The 7,974-nt window shown below is 33.4% G+C and overlaps 1 non-coding gene across 1 annotated transcript; it reads left to right on the top strand.

Annotated features, from left to right (window-relative positions):
* The first annotated feature begins 3,493 nt into the window (after positions 1 to 3,493).
* On the top strand, positions 3,494 to 5,679 carry LOC112034448 (uncharacterized). The gene is made up of 3 exons (XR_010631474.1): positions 3,494 to 4,376; positions 5,047 to 5,121; positions 5,536 to 5,679. It is a non-coding gene; the product is annotated as an uncharacterized LOC112034448 (transcript).
* The last annotated feature ends 2,295 nt before the right edge of the window (positions 5,680 to 7,974 follow it).

Here is a 7,974-nt window from a genome sequence, read left to right as displayed (position 1 = left end):
ATGATGGGAGTTGTGCCACAATTGATGGGAGTTGTATTACAATTGATGAAGATTAAACATTTTGTATTAATTTAGTAACTTTTTTATTTTCTTAGACTTGTTTCCTTAATTTGTTGGTTTGTAATTATTCTAAACTTGTGGGATTTATTTCGTTACTTTTTAATTTCTTGGACTCGTTGGACTTTTGATACTTATTTTTTGGACTTGTTGGATTTATTTTATTTTTATGTTTAGTTGGTGATTTTAGTTAAGATTTTGTTGATTAATGATTAAATGGTTATCTTAGCTAGGTAATTTATTGATTTAAAATCTTAGTTATGATTTATTGAATTATGATTATGATATTAGTTATGATTTATTGATTTATAGATTTATAATTAACAGGTAATTTATTGATTTATGATTAGTATCTTTAGCTTATGATTTGGACTGATTTGGCATTTGGGCCACGTTAATTATTTAGGCTTGAATATGCAGGCTTAATGTAGGCAAAATATGGGCTTAAATCTAGGCTTAAATTTAGGCAAAATTTGAGCTTAAATCTGGGCTTAAATTAAAATTTGGGCTCAAAATTTTATTTTATTTTATTATTATTATTTATTTTTTTATTTTTTTTATTTTTATTTTTATTTTTATTTTTTCGGTTGGGCCCAAACGGGCCCAATTCATAAACGGGGCCCGCGGGGCTCGCGGGGCCCGGCTGGGGCGGGTCCGGGCCCCGGGAAAAAACCCGGTACCCTAAACGGGCCGGGTCCGTGCTACGGGCCTTGCCCCGCGGGTCGGGTCCGGGTATGAAAAAACCCGGCCCGAACCCGACCCGTTGCCATCCCTAAGCATCCTCCCCCATCATCCCCATCGTCCACTTATTCTTCATCCAGCTCCCTACTTGAGTGCATGTCATGTTATGTATCTCCCTCAGCTTTTGTGAATAGCGGTAGCTGAAGTTGTACTGTTCAGGGGTCTTCTCCACATAAATGCGGCCAAAAAAGTTGCTGCAGTGCATTTAATACGGTGGTGACAGCTTTTCCTTTTAGATATTTCTCCATTCTTATTATCTCCAGGCGTGTCCAAAACTTATCTAGACTGTTGAAGTCACTAGTAAGCTCATTTGAACTCTCCAGATATTTATATGACCCAGAATCTTTACATCCGAGAATAATGATCTATTCGGAACACTGATGCTCTCTTCGGACGGAGTTTCTTCGTCCCCATGTATCCTTCTTTCACGCGAAATATTCCTCGACTATTTTAGCCTCTTCGGACATATAATAACCTTCATATTGGGCTTTAGGCCCACTGCGTATGCTTGGGCTTTTCCCCCCCACAATTGTAATTTTGTAAAGAGTTTTTAACAGAAAAATGTTAAAATTATTATAAATTTTATTATAAAAAAAAAAGAAAAAAAAGTAATATTAATACCACATTAATCTATACTATATATAAGAGGATTCCCTATTTCAAATGAATTTTTATGTGATTCAAAAATATCCTCATTAATGAAGGGTAACTTCATTTAAAAATAGAGTCATAAATGTCAAATAAAAAATTTCTTTTTGAATTCAAAAAGAGAATTTCTAAAATTTAGGATTTTTTTTCCCTTCACATTTAAAAAAGAAATTACAATTACTGCTTATTTCTAAAGTTTATCATTTTCATTTGTTTGAAAAATAAAAAATATATATATTTCTAAATTATAATCAATACAAATTATTAATTTTTACCCAAAAAAATAGAAGAGCCTTTTACGCGCATGCTCAAAGGCTAGTAATATAATAATAAGTTGATTTCTTTATTACAACTTTGTTTTGTATTTAAAAACAGAACCATAACTTTATATAAAAAAAAAATAGTTAATAAAAGTTTTAAGGAAAAAAAATTTGTCCTTTAAAAAAAAAATTTTATTTTGGAAAAAAAAAAAAAAAAGGGCAGTCTCTTCCAAAACTTGAGTCACTTAACTCAATGGACAAACACTTGAAAGAAAGGTCATTTCAACCTAGATCAGGCGATGATCTAGCTCTTCTTTGCTCAGATCCAACAACATTTGGCTCATCTTTGCTCATATCCGACGATGTTTGGCTCTGGCCTCCTCTCAGATCCGGCAACATTTTGCTCTCCTTTGCTCAAATCTGACAAAGATCTATAAATCGCTGCCCACCACTACTCCTTCATTGGTTTCGACCAAATCCAATTGTCATTCGCCGAAGTCCAATTCGACTTGAAACGTGGTGATTGGTGGTCAGCAATGAGTCTCTCCTTTTACTAAGGCCAACCCATGGACAGCCCTAATTAAAGATGTGATTTTTTTTTTTTAAATTGCTGTGTCCAAAATATTTTTATAACAAATCTTAGGTGACTGATTATCACTAGTACTAATTTTTTTTATCACTAAATATTTTTAACACACACACATGAGGAGAGGGGAGAAGGTTTTAAAGAAACTTACAGTGGTGTATATTCAAAAGGGCTTAACTCTTGAATATACAGCATAGACTTTAAACCTTTTTAACTCACACTCATTTTCTAATGTGGGATTAACTCATTATTTTTTCTTTTGAAAATACTAAATATTTTTAACACACACACACACAGGAACAGGGAAAAAGATTTAAATTTTTTTTTTTTACAATGACGTATATCTAAAAAGATCTAACCAAAAAGTTACTAGAACTAATTTGAATGCATAATTGAAATATCTTTTTTTTGCACTATCAATATGACAATATCTATCTACTAATAATAACATGCTGGATAGTACCTGTAAATGGTCTAACTCTTAAATATCCAAAAAGTTTCTAGAACTAATTTGAATACATAATTGAAATATCTTTTTTTCACCCTATTAATATGACAATATCTATCTACTAATAATAACATGCCTGATAGTATCTGTAAATGGTCTAACTCTTAAATATCCAAAAAGTTACTAGAACTAATTTGAATGCATAATTGAAATATCTCTTTTTTGCACTATCAATATGACAATATCTATCCGCTAATAATAACTTGCCAGATAGTATCTGTAAATGGTCTAACTCTTAAATATCCAAAAAATTATTAGAACTAATTTGAATACATAATTGAAATATCTTTTTTTTTGCCCTATCAATATGACAATATCTATCTACTAAGAATAACATGTCGGTAAATGGTCTAACTCTTAAATATCCAAAAAGTTTTTTTTTGAAAGATAATTACAATATACTACTAAACATGCACCTCAAATTCTTTACCCCTTAAACTTTCAAATACTTACTACAAAACTTTTGGCAACCATCCAAAGAATTAGTGGAACTAATTTGAATACATAATTGAAATATCTTTTTTTTTTCCAATTAATATAACAATATGTATCTACTAATAATAACATGCCTGTTAGTATCTGTCGCGAAAGTATTATGATATAAATATTTTTTTTTTGCCAATTAGTAATTATCATCCCGAGATGTAAACTAAACACGTTTGGGACACATAAAAAACAGGTGGCACGCAACAATCAGTCGCACGAGCGAGAACTTCAAAACGAATCAGCTCCATGGTTACAGGACATCAGTGCTGTTAATGTTCCCCCCTCTGTCTCTCTCTCTCTGTGCCGTACTTGCTGTTGAGTGTTGAGTCGTTTCTCTTCTCTCAATCTCGGCGGTTTGCTTTTTCCCAAATAAATAACTGCCCTTTTAGCAATAATCACATCTTTTACACAACTGTCCAAATTTGCTCCACTTCATTCATTCATTCAATTCTACATTTTTGCCCTGTTTAGCTACATCTCTCTCTAACACGCACCCTGTATTCTTAGTAACACAACCTTTTCTCATCTGGGTTTTTGATCACTAGCATTGGGTTGTAAGTTGCAACAGTGAATTGGCCCAGTTTTTGTTGATTTTGGCTTTGTGGGTTTTATGATCTGTCGGTAGAAGAAGGTGTTGTTGGAGGTTATGATGTACAGAATTGAATCAAAACAAAGGTGTTTGTGAATACTATTCTTAGTAACACAACCTTTTCTCATCTGGGTTTTTGATTACTAGCATTGGGTTGTAAGTTGCAACAGTGAATTGGCCCAGTTTTTGTTGATTTTGGCTTTGTGGGTTTTATGATCTGTCGGTAGAAGAAGGTGTGTTGGAGGTTATGATGTACAGAATTGAATCAAAACAAAGGTGTTTGTAATTGCGAATACTATATCAGCAAAAGAAAGAACGAAAACAAAGGAGGAAGAAGCTGTTTTGTTTGAATTGGGATTAGAGTAAAAGAGAAAGATGGATATAACGGAGGTGACTTTGATGCATCATGTTGGGATTGTGCTGCTATTCCTATGGTTCTTTTCTTATTTCAATTGGTGCCATCCGGTTGCCTACTTTGTCTCTCTCATATATCTCTTTCTGGTAATTCTTTCTATCTTAGATTTTTGTGTATTTATTTTTTGTTTTTTTTCTTTTTCTGTTCATGTGCCAGTTTTTCCAGTAAAGGTTTAGAGAAGTAAAGTGAAGAAAAGAAGTTGTCACTTTACAAATGGGAAAATAGAATCGCACCCAGAATATTTTATTTATTTATGATATTGGGCATCTGTGATGTTTCTTTGTAGTGGGTTGTGTGATTTTAATGTTTAGAGTAAGTTAAAAAGTTGTTTTTCTGTGCTGGGTTTGGTCTTTTTATTTTTGAATTTCTGTTACTTTATTTGATTCTTCGCTCACCGTATCGCCTTTTGTATTAAGGATCTTTTTTTTTTTTTGGTATCATTCACTAGCGTTTTTATTTTTCTGTCTATATGCCATTTTTTTCATTAAAGGTTTAGAGAATCAAAGGAAATTAAAGAAAAGAAGCTGACCCTTTAACAAAAGGAAAATTATAATCACACCCAGAATTTCTTGTTATTGTATTACTGTGTGTGTGTGTGTGTTCTTTGTTGTGGTTTGTGTGATTTTAATGTTAACACTAGGCTGTAAAGTTGATTTTCTGTGATGGGTTTACTTTTTTCTTTAAAATAAAATTTAAATAATTTTTGTATTGCTTTTACTTGTTACTAAATATGCATTTTGCTTGTCTTTTTGAAAGGTTCATGAGAGGTATGTTATGAGATTGCAAAGGAAATTACAGTTTGAAGAAAGAAAACAAGCTTATCAGAGAAGGGTAATATTATTTCTGTCCCTCTTTTTTTTTTTTCCCCCATTTTCCAATTGTGATTATTTGCTTTAAAGGTTGTTCTTGTGTACTCTTTGGCTGGGTTGATGATAAATGTAATAATAGAGAACCTAAATTTTTAACCTTGGGAATTGATTATGATCTTGGTTCCCAAAAATTATAGTGAAACAGCAAAACAAATTAAAATATAAAATTGATCTGAAACTGAAATAAGACCCTCGTTGATTAATATTCTTAGATGGAAATTTTAAAAATGAACTCTTAGCAGAATGATATATTATATGTTTGTTTTATTTTTTGTTGGGATGTTCTTGTTATATGTGTGTTTGAGAGTCAATTGTGGTATTGATATAGGTTTCTAACTAATCCTTAGTGCTTATTACTTTCTCTTTTTTACTTCAGGTGCTTTCTGATTCTGAAACAGTGCGGTGGTTGAACCATGCAGTTGAGAGGATATGGCCAATATGTATGGAACAGATAGCATCACAAAAGATTCTCTTGCCCATCATACCTTGGTTCTTGGAAAAGTACAAACCATGGACTGCTGTATGTATCATCTTCCAAATATTATATATCCAATAGTCTGGTTTTGCATGATTATATCTTTTTGGGTTAATACAAAGTTTATTTTTTATTTTTTATTTTTTTTATTTCAGAAAATTTTTAATGGTCACCATTTAGGAATATGGTGGTTGGTGTGACCTAGATCTGTCAAGAGTTCTTTAGATTTTAGTGCTGTATTCTCTTTTGGTGTCTAAATATTCTGAGCTGCTGATTTTTTTAATTATTATCATTATCCCATCATCTCATGTAATTTTTATTTTAATGAGATTATTCAATGTAGTTAAAAGAATATTCAATTATCCAACAACATATCTCACTTATCTAAGTACAAGCCTTTGAGCACACGCGTGCTCAGAGGCTCTTCTATTTTTTTTTTTTTTTAAGGGTTAATTTAGAGTATTTATTATATTTTGGGATTACTATATTTTCCAATCACCAAAAAAAAAAAAAAAAAAAATCTAGGGTTGTGATGAAAAATTATTTCACCTGTTAACGCATAATACTCATCACACCCCTAGGTGTGTGTTTTTTTTTTTTTTTTTTTTTTGTGTGATTGGAAAGGTAGTAATCCCAAAGTATAATAAATGCTCTAAACCTAGGGGTGTGATGAAAAGTTATTTCACATGCTAACACATAATACTCATCACACCCCAAGTTTTTTTTTTGGTGATTGGAAAATGTAGTAATCCCAAAGTATAATAAATGCTCTAAATTAACCCTTACCCAAAAAATAAAGAGCCCCTGAATACGCGCGTGCTTAGAGGCTAGTTATTATTATTGTCTTCTCAATCTCACAAAATAAAATAAAAAACAAGGTTAATTTTATTCATTTAACCATTATTGTATGATTGTATCACTCTTTTTTACTTGAGGACTCACTTCCTCTTAATAAGTAGAGCCCAAGAGATAGCATTTTTCACTATAGATAATGAATTTAGAAATTTTGAACTTAGGAATTAGAATCGCTTCCTTAGCTAATAAACAAAACTATCAAATATCCAAAATGTGGGAAATGAAATTGATGAAGCGTGAACTCATCAGTCAGTGTGTGTAGACAAGAGTGGTTTCCAACCTGTAGGAATGTACTCTCGAGAGTGGTCACCAGTGTGGTGCTTATCACAACGCCTTCGATGCTAAAGTCAGTATCAGAAGCTTTTTAAGGATGAGCAATATAATGTAATAGAATCAAAGAAATCTCTCGGTATCTATCTCAATGTGTACGTACCTTGTTCTTGGCGATGTGAGGGCTTTATATATGTTGTTACAGCTTCTAGCCGTTAGGGCAGTTATGGTGGTTTTAATGCCCTTCTGGGTAACGTTTTTTGCCTCATAATGTTTTTTTTTTTTTTGTCTTTGTAACAACGTTTTTGTCTTTGTAACCGTCCAGGGTGTTATTGGCGGCATTGAATGAAATGTTTACCCTCGTCAGTGAAGTGGATACTCGTCCTTTCAGGCTTGTCTCATCTGTCCCATTAAGATCGTCTATACTTGATTTCGTTAGTCCCATCAGCTGCCCCCAGATTCCATGGTTGTCATGACATGTTATGTTGACCAGGGAAGGTGAATGGTTTTGGATTGTAAGCGGTTAGGTTTTCATGTCGTATTAAATGCGTTGCAGCGTCGTCTTTTGGTTGTGGCCTAAGTGGCACATTTTGACTGGTGGAGTTAATGCTCCATATGATAGGACTATTGGTTTTCCCGCTGGTTTTTTAGTTTCCCAATTCTTGGTTTTAAACTTTCCCTCTTCTCACTTTTTCCTTCTCACTCTTTCCAAAAATCCTTCAATCATTGCTCTGACCATCTTCTCCGGCGACCTTATTCTGCTATTTTCCTCCGACTTAGTGCACGGCGTGATGGTGCTTCCCCTGTTCACTGCTTTCTAAAGGTACGCCCACTCTCTTTTTCCCTTCTATGCTTTTCCTTTCTGTTTTGTTACAAACTTGTTTCTGATTGCTTTCCTCTCCTCTTTTCCTTCTTTTTCTTTGCTTTATTCTTGCTTTCTTAGGGGTTTAGCTTGTATTGTGTCTTCTTTTCGATTTTCAGGGTTCATAGCTCTGAGGTTAGGACAATTTGCCCATCAATTTCTTTCCTATTTGCTCGCTTAGGGGGTCCGTAGGTGTTTTTCCTCACATTGAGAATTTTGTTTTCGAGGGCAATTGTTTGAGCGTAGCATTGGCTGACTTGTTGCCCTTGCTTCGTCAGTCATTAGATTGGTTTGGCAACGAGGTGGGAGAGCGAGGGAATATGTCCGAGTTAGGTCGAGCGAGCTCGAGACTG

The sequence above is a fragment of the Quercus suber genome, unplaced genomic scaffold, assembly GCF_002906115.3.
Source record: "Quercus suber isolate HL8 unplaced genomic scaffold, Cork oak 2.0 scaffold_13, whole genome shotgun sequence".
NCBI classification, from domain to species: domain Eukaryota; kingdom Viridiplantae; phylum Streptophyta; class Magnoliopsida; order Fagales; family Fagaceae; genus Quercus; species Quercus suber.
Note: the sequence above shows the minus strand (reverse complement) of the source record. Positions and strands in the feature narration are given on the sequence as shown.